At 43.5% G+C, this 13489-nt stretch overlaps 1 protein-coding gene across 1 annotated transcript in view; it reads left to right on the forward strand.

Moving 5' to 3' along the window:
* HPSE2 (heparanase 2 (inactive)) overlaps positions 1 to 13489 on the forward strand; it is a 273487-nt gene that overhangs the window by 129445 nt on the left and 130553 nt on the right. The window lies entirely within an intron of this gene.

The following is a 13489-nucleotide window of genomic DNA, read 5'->3' on the forward strand; positions in this document are numbered from 1 at the left end:
ACATCACTACTGACAATAGATGATGTCACAGCTTATCTCCTCCCCCTCCCTGTACAATGACCTCTATATAGATAACACTGACAATAGATGATGTCACAGTTTATCCCCTCCCCCTCCCTGTACAATGACCTCTGTATATATAGATATCACTGACCCATCATTACATCACTACTGACAATAGATGATGTCACAGCTTATCTCCTCCTCCTCCCTGTACAATGACCTCTATATAGATAACACTGACCCATCATTACATCACTACTGACAATAGATGATGTCACAGCTTATCTCCTGCCCCTCCCTGTACAATGACCTCTATATAGATAACACTGACCCATCTTTACATCACTACTGACAATAGATGATGTCACAGCTTATCTCCTCCTACCTGTACAATGACCTCTATATAGATAACACTTACCGATCATTACATCACTACTGACAATAGATGATGTCACAGCTTATCTCCTCCCCCTCCCTGTACAATGTCCTCTATATAGATAACACTGACCCGTCATTACATCACTACTGACAATAGATGATGTCACAGCTTATCTCCTCCCCCTCCCTGTACAATGTCCTCTATATAGATAACACTGACCCGTCATTACATCACTACTGACAATAGATGATGTCACAGCTTATCTCCTCCCATCCCTGTACTATGACCTCTCTCTCTCTCTCTCTCTCTGTATATGTATATATAAAACACTGTCCTATGGTTACATCACTACTGACAATATAAACATGTCTAGAAATCTCTGCACTCTAGGCCATTGCTGCCTATGGGAAGGAGTTTTCTGTAAGTGAAGTTATTTGGTTTTGATAACTAAGTATAAGAATCTTTTCCATAGGAAACTTTATGATTGTCCAATAAATACAAAGAGAGGCTTGTGATCTTATCAGTCCAGAGCCCTGGGTCTAAATTTAGATGGATGCAGGTTCTTCTTCATTCATTTCATTGTAGTTCTGCAGCTTTTCAAATAACACCGGCCTCTGCCTCGCTGGTGAGGATGATGGATGAAGTAAGAACAAGACCTGAACTCTGCGTCTTCAGTAATAGATAGGAACCTCCACCGGCTCCAGCAGATGTTCCTGGAGATGTTTCCAGTGAATATTTCACAAGGTTGTGGTGAGTAGCTCTGCTAAACAAATACAGGCGGTCCCCTACTTAAGAACACCCGACATGCAGACGACCCCTAGTTACGGACCACTTGATGTTGGTAATTTACTGTTCTTTAGCCCTAGGCCACAGGCGTCTGTAATGAAGATTTATTGATAATCCTGATTCTTATGACAACCCAACATTTTTAAAATCCAATTGTCACAGAGACAAACACATTTTTGCCTGGGGTATAATTATAATCGATACAGTTTCAACTTACATACAAATTCAACTGCCAGTACTGATAACATATGAAAAGCAAAAATATCTCGCTCCCATAGGGTAGTAGGTCGATCTAATGAATCTTACAGGTGTCCCATATCCCAAATGGGGGTGTAGGCTAAAATTAATGTATAAGGGTGAAGACACACGTGGCGTTTTGGGCCGTTTTTACTAAGTGCGTTTTCAGATCGTAAAAAAACGCATGCATTAAAGAACGCATGCGGTTTTTGAAAACGCATGAGTTTTTGTCCGGTTTTACAAATTAAAACGGACAAAAACGCATGCGTTTTTTACGATCTGAAAACGCACTTAGTAAAAACGGCCCAAAAACGACCTAAAAACGCCACGTGTGTCTTCAGCCTAAATGTTAATATTTTTATCATTTATATATATCCAGCCACTTATTTATCAACTATTATTCTTTTATTGACAATTTAGATGACTTGAGATTAATTTATTGCCTCCTTTTTAATGGTTTATTTTATCCGATATTCCTACTGCAGCACGGTGGCTCAGTGGTTAGCATTACAGCCTTGCAGCACGGTGGCTCAGTGGTTAGCATTACAGCCTTGCAGCACGGTGGCTCAGTGGTTAGCATTACAGCCTTGCAGCATGGAGGCTCAGTGGTTAGCACTACAGCATTGCAGCACGGTTACTTAGTGGTTAGCATTACAGCCTTGCAGCACGGTGGCTCAGTGGTTAGCATTACAGCCTTGCAGCACGGTGACTTAGGGGTTAGCATTACAGCCTTGCAGCACCGTGGCTCAGTGGTTAGCATTGCAGCCTTGCAGCACGGTGACTTAGTAGTTAGCATTACAGCCTTGCAGCACGGTGACTTAGTAGTTAGCATTGCAGCCTTGCAGCACCGTGGCTCAGTGGTTAGCATTGCAGCCTTGCAGCACGGTGACTTAGTAGTTAGCATTACAGCCTTGCAGCGGCTGGGGACCTGGGTTCAAGTCTCACGATCAACATCTGCAAAGAGTTTGTATGTTCTCTCTGCGTTTGCGCGGGTTTCCTCCAGGTCCTCCGGTTTCCTCCCACACTCCAAAACAAACTGGTAGGTTGATTAGATTGTGAGCCCCATGGGGACAGGGACTGATTTGTCAAAATCTCTGTGCAGCGCTGCGCAATCTGTGTGCACTATATAAATAAAGAATTATTATTATTTAATAATTACTTTCCCCCTCCCCTTTCTTTCCCTTCCTGTTTTTAGACCATATTATAATTTATGTCCTTTGTATATGCTTAGGATCTGATAAAGAAAGAAGTCCTACCTTGAAAAGAGTTTTTAAGATTCCCGTAATGGCAGGACACAAACAAGGACAGTGAGCCCTGGCACTGAGCCCCTCAATCTGTCCCTTTATGCTTATCGGGTCCCCCCTAAACGGAGGCCAATAACTGTTTGGGGTGTAAACACGTAACAAGACAGATAAAACATAATCCGGGTCAGCAACAGGGGGAATAAAGAACGCCCAAATCGTAATCCCAATAGTGAAGTCAAAACACAGGCTAGAGGTCATAAAGCAAGAAGTAGAAGAAGCAAGAGAGGAGCTGGTGTGAACACGGCTAAATAGCAGTTTGACCGGCAAGGAGTGAAGGCTAAGGCGTTCTTGAACCGTTTTTAAATGGACTAAAAACGCATGCGTTTTTGTATGTTTACCATGCGTTTGGCTGGCCAGAAATGAAGATAAACAGATTCATAGCAGCCAGACGCATGGTAGACAAATACAAATACGTATGCGTTTTCAGTCCGTTAAAAAACGGTCCAAGAACTGTGCAAGAACGCACCGTGTGACAGCTCCCTTAGCTGGAGATTTATGACAGACATTGTGGACACGGAACCAAAGTCTGAATGACACTGGATTTATGGCTTTGGGTTACTCTTACAGTTTTGTCGGTTCCCATTGAAATGAATGGAGAGAGCCACAGACATGGATGGTCACCTCTCCGTTCATTCTCCACCTGGATGCAGCAGCATTGGACAAGGGCCGGGGAACTACTTCTTTGGGTCTCAGATTTGGGAAAACCAACAGACGACCGCTGTTGTTCAGTGGACAGAAGACCTTGACTTCCTTTGAGGATAGTCCCTTTCTACCCAAAAAACAGCAATGCAGAACTGTGATCATGATTACAGTGGGGAAGAAGGGACTCCTTCCATCCTTTATCACTACGATGCTTGGAGCCCCATCCTCTGCACTGTGGTCAGTCTGTTTTGTGTTGTCGCGTGCAGTCGGCCTAATATTCAGGCTCTGTTGAACTTAATTATGTCCTTTGTTGAGTGGTCAGTTTTTAGAAGAAGAATGATAAAAATGTATAGAATGTAACAATTTTCTAAAACATTTGCACCAGATGGGACAAAATATTCTGGGATTATTTGCAAATTAGTTATGTGGGACACTCACACCTGGAGGAAGCTAAAGGCAGGAGCCCGAGGCACCTGAAGGCTGTAATTAGAGGAAAGTAAGGGCTTATTACTGGAGCTCAGGGGGTGGCTGGCATCACACACGATTTATAGAAAGACAAATTCTTTAACCATAAATTATATGTTTGCCGTTTACTGCAACTTTAATTGAAAGAAACTGTTGAAAACCCCCCAGAAAGTGAAAGGCACCTGCAAAATGTTCACTGCCTGTTAAGTGTTACATAGATTTTCCAGATACTATTGTTTGTAGCGATCGCTATTCTAAGTTCTAGGCGAGTCGCCCAAAACTCTCACAAGCCGGAAAGGGATTAGCCTCATCAATGGGTTTCTTCAAAAGCTCTAAGGTGCTGTACCTGACATAGTGAGAGGGCGTAGGGGCAGATTCCACAAGATCCTGGTCCTCTGAGCTCATGGTTAGGGATCGGCAGCCACGTTCACTTTTGGGTTCCACTGAATCTCAAACTGAAAGTTCATCCAGGTGGGGGTCTGGTTACTAGACCTGAACGTTCCATCATAGAGTAAGTGCTTTATAAAGAGTTAACACCCTTGATTGGTGCCAGTACTGATCACGGGTGTTACCGGGAGCGGGAGGGGAACCAAACACTGAACCCAAACTTCTTCCCGAATGCTTGGTCCGCTCATCACTATTCTTGGTACATAAAGTACACACTCAAGAGGATGTTTGTTTTTTTTAAAGACAGTTTTGCCAGAATCTGCTTTGACATAATTTAATATAAATAATATAATAATAATGAACTTGCCCATAACATTTTATTAACTTATTCCTTTCCCAGAATACCTAGAGAAGAATTCATGGCCTATAAGACACATATTACCCCTTCTGACCCACGTCGATGGCCTCTCATCTGGCCAAACCAGTTCCCTATACTACAAGAAGCAAAAACTTTTAAACGTACCAGTTTTCCCATTATGCCACATCATGAAACTAGGCTTCCAGAAAGTCAGGCCTTGATGTATAGTTTTTACTTTTTCCATCTACAAAAGCATTCATTTGCACAGTTTTTAACAGTTTTTCGGACTTCCTAACATTGGTAACCTTTATATAAAAGACTATGGGGGAGATTTACTTACCCGGCCAACGGAGGTCACCGAAAGTGCATTGTCCGTGACCTGTGCTGCGATTCACTAAGAACGTGCGGCCGACATCCTGCATGTGTCGCTTCCCCGCTCAGGTCCCCGGAGTTCTCCTTCTTCTTCCTGGTGCATGTAAGTGCATTGTCCGTGTATAATGTGCTGTGCGGAGAGTCACTAAGATCATGCGCCCGATATCCTGCATGTGTCGCTTCCCCGCTCAGGTCCCCGGAGTTCACCTTCTTCTTCCTGGTACATGTAAGTGCATTGTCCGAGTATAATGCGCTGTGTGGGGAGTCACTAAGATCGTGTGTCCGATATCCTGCATGTGTCGCTTCCCCGCTCAGGTCCCCGGAGTTCTCCTTCTTCTTCCTGGTGCATGTAAGTGCATTGTCCGTGTATAATGTGCTGTGCGGGGAGTCACTAAGATCGTGCGCCCAATATCCTGCATGTGTCGCTTCCCCGCTCAGGTCCCCGGAGTTCACCTTCTTCTTCCTGCTGCATGTAAGTGCATTGTCCGTGTATAATGTGCTGTGCGTGGAGTCACTAAGATCCTGCACCCTATATCCTGCATGTGTCGCTTCCCCGCTCAGGTCCCCGGAGTTCACCTTCTTCTTCCTGGTGCATGTAAGTGCATTGTCCGTGTATAATGTGCTGTGCGGGGAGTCACTAAGATCCTGCGTCCGATATCCTGCATGTGTCGCTTCCCCGCTCAGGTCCCCGGAGTTCACCTTCTTCTTCCTGGTACATGTAAGTGCATTGTCCGAGTATAATGCGCTGTGTGGGGAGTCACTAAGATCATGTGTCCGATATCCTGCATGTGTCGCTTCCCCGCTCAGGTCCCCGGAGTTCTCCTTCTTCTTCCTGGTGCATGTAAGTGCATTGTCCGTGTATAATGTGCTGTGCGGGGAGTCACTAAGATCGTGCGCCCAATATCCTGCATGTGTCGCTTCCCCGCTCAGGTCCCCGGAGTTCACCTTCTTCTTCCTGCTGCATGTAAGTGCATTGTCCGTGTATAATGTGCTGTGCGGGGAGTCACTAAGATCCTGCGTCCGATATCCTGCATGTGTCGCTTCCCCGCTCAGGTCCCCGGAGTTCACCTTCTTCTTCCTGGTGCATGTAAGTGCATTGTCCGTGTATAATGCGCTGTGCGGGGAGTCACTAAGATCGTGCGCCCAATATCCTGCATGTGTCGCTTCCCCGCTCAGGTCCCCGGAGTTCACCTTCTTCTTCCTGGTACATGTAAGTGCATTGTCCGAGTATAATGCGCTGTGTGGGGAGTCACTAAGATCCTGCGCCCGATATCCTGCATGTGTCGCTTCCCCGCTCAGGTCCTGGAGTTCTCCTTCTTCTTCCTGGTGCATGTAAGTGCATTGTCCGTGTATAATGCGCTGTGCGGGGAGTCACTAAGATCGTGCGCCCAATATCCTGCATGTGTCGCTTACCCGCTCAGGTCCCCGGAGTTCACCTTCTTCTTCCTGGTGCATGTAAGTGCATTGCCCGTGTATAATGTGCTGTGCGGGGAGTCACTAAGATCCTGTGCCCGATATCCTGCATGTGTCGCTTCCCCGCTCAGGTCCCCGGAGTTCACCTTCTTCTTCCTGGTGCATGTAAGTGCATTGCCCGTGTATAATGTGCTGTGCGGGGAGTCACTAAGATCCTGTGCCCGATATCCTGCATGTGTCGCTTCCCCGCTCAGGTCCCCGGAGTTCACCTTCTTCTTCCTGGTGCATGTAAGTGCATTGTCCGTGTATAATGCGCTGTGCGGGGAGTCTCTAAGATCAGGCGCCCCAGATCCTGCATGTGTCACTTCCCCGCTCAGGTCCCCGGAGTTCACCTTCTTCTTCCTGGTGCATGTAAGTGCATTGTCCGTGTATAATGCGCTGTGCGGGAGTCACTAAGATCCTGCATCCGATATCCTGCATGTGTCCCTTCCCCGCTCAGGTCCCCGGAGTTCACCTTCTTCTTCCTGGTGTATGTAAGTGTATTGTCCGTGTATAATGTGCTGTGCGGGGAGTCACTAAGATCGTGCACCCGATATCCTGCATGTGTCGCTTCCCCGCTCAGGTCCCCGGAGTTCACCTTCTTCTTCCTGGTGCATGTAAGTGCATTGTCTTGCAACACAATTTGAAACTTATATTCCGCGCTCAGTCCGAATCAGTCGGATTGTCTGATGGCCCAACCCCCAATTTCTATCATATGAAAGCAGCGCAGCTGTGGCACAATCTAATCGTGTGCGCCAAAATCCCAGCACAGACACCTGTTATACCTGTCACAGCCGTATAATCCACGAAAAAAGTGCACAGTCCGCAACCCTTAGTAAATAAGCCCCTAACTGTTCTCATCCACCAGTGGAATGTTTGGTGTAAAACTTTGCAACGTTTTTAAAACACAAGTGAGGCCAAAACCTTGAAAATATCCTAATATGTGACTTTTTAAAGCCAGAATTCAGGAGCGCACGATAGAGCTCATCTTTTTTCACATTGTTAGAGTAAAATTAATTATCCGATAAGTTTCCAAACTACTTTACTGCTACTACAGACAATGTCAGCAAACAAACGCAATGAAGAAAACATCTTGAATTCCTGTTTTCAGCGGGGCCCAAATCTCGTACTGTGTCAAGGCAGACGCTTAATGAAATGAAAAACCATGAAGCAGATACATAAACCTTCCCCGGGGGTTGTGTTTTATCTCAAATCTGTATCACAGGAGGCAGAGCTTATGCATCACACGTTAGGATTGCCCAGCTTGCATCATTAGTGCCGGCCCGTTTCTTAACATCTTCCGTTTTTCGTAAAGGAGAAAATCTGTTAGGAAATTGCAGAAACATTTTTATACAATATTGTCTTCCTTGAAAGTGGAAAAGGACCTTATGTAAAGGTTTTTTTTAGGATTCCTGTGATCCGGGTCACACATGACCAAAAATGTACCTACCTTGCTCCGGTTTCGTATCGCAATGATACTACCTGTCTTTAGCACTGACGCTTTGGAACACCCTCCACATCACAGGTCTTGTCCCATGGTCCTTTGGACCCTGGAGCTGGGTCAGTAGACTTTCATTTCCGATCCCCCGGCCTTGGCATTCTGGGAGTTTTCCAGGTTTCATGGAAAACTCCTTAATGGTGTTGTCCAGGTTTTCTTGGGATGGGTTTGTGATATTTATGACTTAAAATTATAACTGATCATAAAAATATCAGATTGTTGGGTATCCAGTCTTATTACAGGTCATCAATTTCACATTGATGGGTCTCCGAAACCCTGACTGACCGCGCTGCATCACTTTGGCATGTCCCCTATACATTGTATACAGCCACAGGTAAAGAAGAGCCGGCACTTACTGCCTTAGTCAAACCTCCAAACTTCACTGCAAACATACAGGATCAGGACACAGGATGCCGTCAGCAGCCAGGCAATGGGTTGCTTGAGCTTTCTCTTTCTCCCCTTGCCTGGCTGCTGAGGGTGTCCAGTCTTCTCATCCTCTATGTCTTCAAGTTTTGAAGTTCTGACTACATCAGTGAGTAACGTCTCTTCTCTACCTGTGGAGTCATCACAAGCAGGGCCGGCGCTATGGGTAGGCAAAGTGGGCAATTGCCCAGGGCCCCTGAAAGTGGAGAATCTCTTCTTTCAAATGAATCTTGAATTTAGTTTCTAGGTGCTATGGATCCAGAGATATTCAGGTTTAAAGTGAGAAAATCAGGTGACATTTTTAGATATAAAAATCACTCCTCACGGCAGTTTAACAGTTAATATCTCTGACACTTAGAAACATAAATTTTAAAAGAAGAGATTCTCTTCTTCCATAGGAAAAAAGAAGTGAGCTTCTATGTGTCACAGAGCCACAGATACAGCTCTCCGAAATTAACCCCCCCCCCCTCCAGATTCTTAGCATCAGGCTGCAGGGAGCATTTGCTGCACACAGGAGCTGCTGCACCTCACAGATAATGGAAATATTCACTTTATATGTTACTACATTGTGAGAAGGGATAATATCAACTAATATTCATGTTATTAACCCTTCTCTATGCAGAACTATCTAAGAGCACACTTTCTCTCTTATTGCCTTTTATTTCATAAGTAGATATCTAGTTATTACAGTGTTAGTGATATTATGTGGATTTATTTATGTGAACATATCAATATGGGACATTTGTGAGCTCTACACATATTCATTTATTACATTTAGGAGATGTGAAGGTAAATATTTTCGGTTTGGAGCACATTTTTTGCCATCAAAGTCAAATTTTACATATTTTTTATAAAATGTTTCAGTTTGAATCAAAATTGCATGAAGGCGCCAATGTCTATAAACTCTTTAATACAATTTTGAAAATGGGGCAAGTGTCTGCTTTCAGAAAATCTGTGGTTCGTTGAGTTTACTTTAATTCTTTTTGCTGTAATTTTGATTTTATTTTTAAATGTCAAAATTGTAAAAATTTCTCTGGTCAATAATGCAACAAAATATCCAGAAATGCCTGGCGGCGAAAGGGTTAATACCCCTTGGTTGAATTCCCGGGTGAAGATGCTTATCATCTATCTCATATTATATGACCATTTATATATCTCACTTTTTCTGTATTTATCAATCTTCTATTTCCCTTCTACTGTATTTATCTCTCATATCTATCTCCTGGATATATCATCTACTTTATATTCTACGTCTAGAAATCTCTATCTTCTTTCATATTTATCTTCTATCATAATAATTCTAATTAATAATTCTTTATTTATATAGCGCACACAGATGACGCAGCGCTGCACAGAGCTTGCCAGATCAGTTCCTGTACCAAATGGGACTCACAATCTATTCAACCTACCAGTCATTTTTTGGAGTGTGGGAGGAAACTAGAGGACCCGGATGAAACCCACACAAACACAGAGAGAACATACAAACTCTTTGCAGATGTTGACCAGCGCTGCAAGGCTGTAGTGCTAACCACTGAGCCACGGTGCTGCCCATCAATCTCCCTATACTCTATCTATCTCCTATAAAATTCTCCCATATTACAGATTGTTTTACCATACTAAAGGGAGCCTCTTACTGAGTGTGACTGGTCATAAAATAGTTTTATTTTGGGGCCCCACTTTTAGTTTTGCCCAGGTCCCCACTTCGTCTAGAACCGGCCCTGATCACAAGAAGGTAGTCACCATTCTTGGACCATTTTCATGCCTGCCAAAATTAAGGAGCGCTGTTGCCAGTGTAGCTCTTACATACATCGTTCCATACATTGTATACAGTCTTCTGCTCCCTGCACTGTACGGTACATGGGATTTGGGGTGATCCTAGAGAATTCCAGCCGCTCCTCCACTATAAATTGGATACAGGAAGTTCCGGAGGAGCAGTAGTAACGATGCAGGTGAGGAGTGTATACATATATCCTGATTCTAAGGATACATTTGTAGGTAGGACATTCTTGAGATAAACATCTTTTATAAGGTGTCAGGTTTAGGATTTTTGTGTCATTATATATTATGGTGTTTTTGACGGAAATGATAATCTAAGGGAATCAATCATAGGAAGAAGATGTGTAGCCCCTGGATATTTCATGGTGGGAGGGCGTCAGGGAGGCCCATGTCACCGCACACACCTGTTAGTAAGTGACAGGTGATCTTTACACAACATATTTCTTGGCATATTAATGCCTTGTGGAAGGAGGAATAATTCACGTCCTTCTTTCCAGTGATTATAGGTAACATGGAAAGGAAAATACGGGACATTGAGCCTCATAAGAGTCCAAATACATAAACTTTGCTCAGTTTTATTGAATTTTAACCTCACGTTATTGTTTCTCAGGCTCCTCGCACACAATGGGGGTCATTTACTAAGAGCCCGTTTCGCGGTTTCCCGACGTGTTACCCGAATATTTCCGATTTGCGCCGATTTTTCCTGAATTGCCCCGGGTTTTTAGCGCACGCGATCGGATTGTGGCGCATCGCCACCGGCATGCACGCGACGGAAATCGGGGGGGCGTGGCCGACCGAAAACCCGACGGATTCGGAGAAACCGCTGCATTTTAAAAGAAAAGTGTCGCTGGACAGGCACTTACCTTCACCAGGAATAGGATCGTGAACTCTGTGAAATCCAGTCCAACCCTATAAGCAATGCTGCTACAAGAAAATAGCCCTGCATTATGTTATCCAATGGCCTCATTCATTCGTCTTGGTATCAATATGGAGGAACAGTGTGGCCCCATACATCCTTATAGACGCCATATACAGCCCTGTACACTGTAGTGTTAGGTTTCTATGTTCTAAAGAATGATATCAACAAAGCCGCGATCAGTAGGAGGCTGTTTACCTATGGAAGGGGCCACAAGCAGTTGTGCTGACATTCTGTTTATTTAAATTGAGCTTTAAATGTAGATTTCCTGTAGCCAATTTCCCAGTATTATAGCGAATATTTGCATATGTATATTGCAAGGGCGTCTTTTATATATAACAGTGGATTATGGTATTTACCGTGCTCCTTATCTCACATTCATTTGATATGGAGACTTCTTATGCTGTAGATGGAATAGAAAATGTTGAAAAAACACTTTTACATTGTAAAATAATAAGACATATAATGTAACATTTAGAGGGAACCTGTCAGTTACATTAACCCACACTAACAAAACATGTCTTTGAAAACTGCTATTATACAGCAGTGCAACTATCCCTATATTGTTCCTCCCCATGCCTGAAGAGTCCCACAGTCCATTCATAAATTTGACTCATACAATATTGTAGTATTTTGTATGAGTGATCAGACCCCCTAGGGTTCAAGTATCCTACAGGGCTAGCAAAAACTAAGAAAAAAAAAAGAGTAAAAACTGAAAGGTTAAAATTACCTCCATTTCTCTAGAACTGAAATATAAATAAATAAAGATAAATCTCTATTATAATGTCACTTTTTCATTAAATGCATAAATATACACATAAATATTTGTATATAAAGGTCATGCAGTCCACCAAAATTTAAAGGTTGTGTATTCCCTTTAAATGATCATGCATAAAAGCATCTATATCAAAGAGTGTGATGAAATAAGAAAAAAAGCTACATTTGCCATTTGCCGCTTTCATTACCCCTTCTCCTGTGTTTCACATCAGAATTTGTTTAGTTGGCGGCAGTGGTGGGATACTCCATGTGACCCAAAAATATTAGTGTCATACTAAAGAAGGTGAATGCTGACACAGTCAGTTATATCTATAGTATAATATGACCCTGGATCCATCATCACTATTACCCTATTACAGGTTGGACTACGTCAGACTCCATTGCATATTTACGCCTTGGATTGGTTCGCGCTCACATCTGCACACAGATGGATCAGAGCCTCCATGTGACTTTTGCAGCCAATCTCTGAGCTCAGTTGTCTCTTACTGTATACTGATGAGGTCAGTGATTGGATGCATCATTGAAATGGGATGTACAAAAAATCCCCCCTTAAGGTGGACCAGTGCGATAGTGGTGGAACTTTTTCCTCCATCAACTTTTGGAATCTCATTGAAAACCCAAAAATGATGGTGTCATACTAAAGAGGGTGAATGCTGATGCAGTCAGTTATATCTATAGTATAATATGACCCTGGATCCATCATCACTATTACCCTATTACAGGTTGGACTACGTCAGACTCCATTGCATATTTACGCCTTGGATTGGTTCGCGCTCACATCTGCACACAGATGGATCAGAGCCTCCATGTGACTTTTGCAGCCAATCTCTGAGCTCAGTTGTCTCTTACTGTATACTGATGAGGTCAGTGATTGGATGCATCATTGAAATGGGATGTACAAAAAATCCCCCCTTAAGGTGGACCAGTGCGATAGTGGTGGAACTTTTTCCTCCATCAACTTTTGGAATCTCATTGAAAACCCAAAAATGATGGTGTCATACTAAAGAGGGTGAATGCTGATGCAGTCAGTTATATCTATAGTATAATATGACCCTGGATCCACCATCGCTATTGCCCTATTACAGGTTGGACTACGTCGGAATCCATTGCATTTTTACGCCTTGGATTGGTTTGCGCTCACATCTGCACACAGATGGATCAGAGCCTGCAGAGTATTTTATGTACAGGACAACGCGGTCAATTCTCTAGTAAATCCTTTCCTGCAGACGAGTTCTGTTCTGTATTATCAAGAGGGGAAAACGAAAACCTTTCTTGATTTCTGATACATATTTTTTTACAGCGGGGATATTTCCATAACAGTACTCCAGCTATGAGCATGAGTTTTGCATTACAACTGTTTGTGCGTTCCCTCTGCCTGGGACTGTGCAGTCTTCTCCCTCTGCAGCTGGGGGTGCATGTGGATGAGCGAGGCATCTCTGCTGGCAAGGATCGCTGTTTATCTTAGTGATCTCTGTGACGTGCAACAGTTACATTCTCTCTTCTTTAACTTCTTTTCAAATACTCCGAATTATGGACATGGTTTGAATTACAGATTTTGGATTGGAACATTTCCGCTTTTATTTAAGACAGTTTTCAGTTTAGATGTTTTTTATGTTTTTGAAAAAGACCAGACGCCCGGAGCAGAAAGTGCAAACAATATCATCAGCGTCACTCAGCCCTTCTCTACGTCTGCTGGGGTAATGATAGCACCCAG

The sequence above is a fragment of the Engystomops pustulosus genome, chromosome 11 (genome assembly GCF_040894005.1).
Source record: "Engystomops pustulosus chromosome 11, aEngPut4.maternal, whole genome shotgun sequence".
NCBI classification, from domain to species: Eukaryota; Metazoa; Chordata; class Amphibia; order Anura; family Leptodactylidae; genus Engystomops; species Engystomops pustulosus.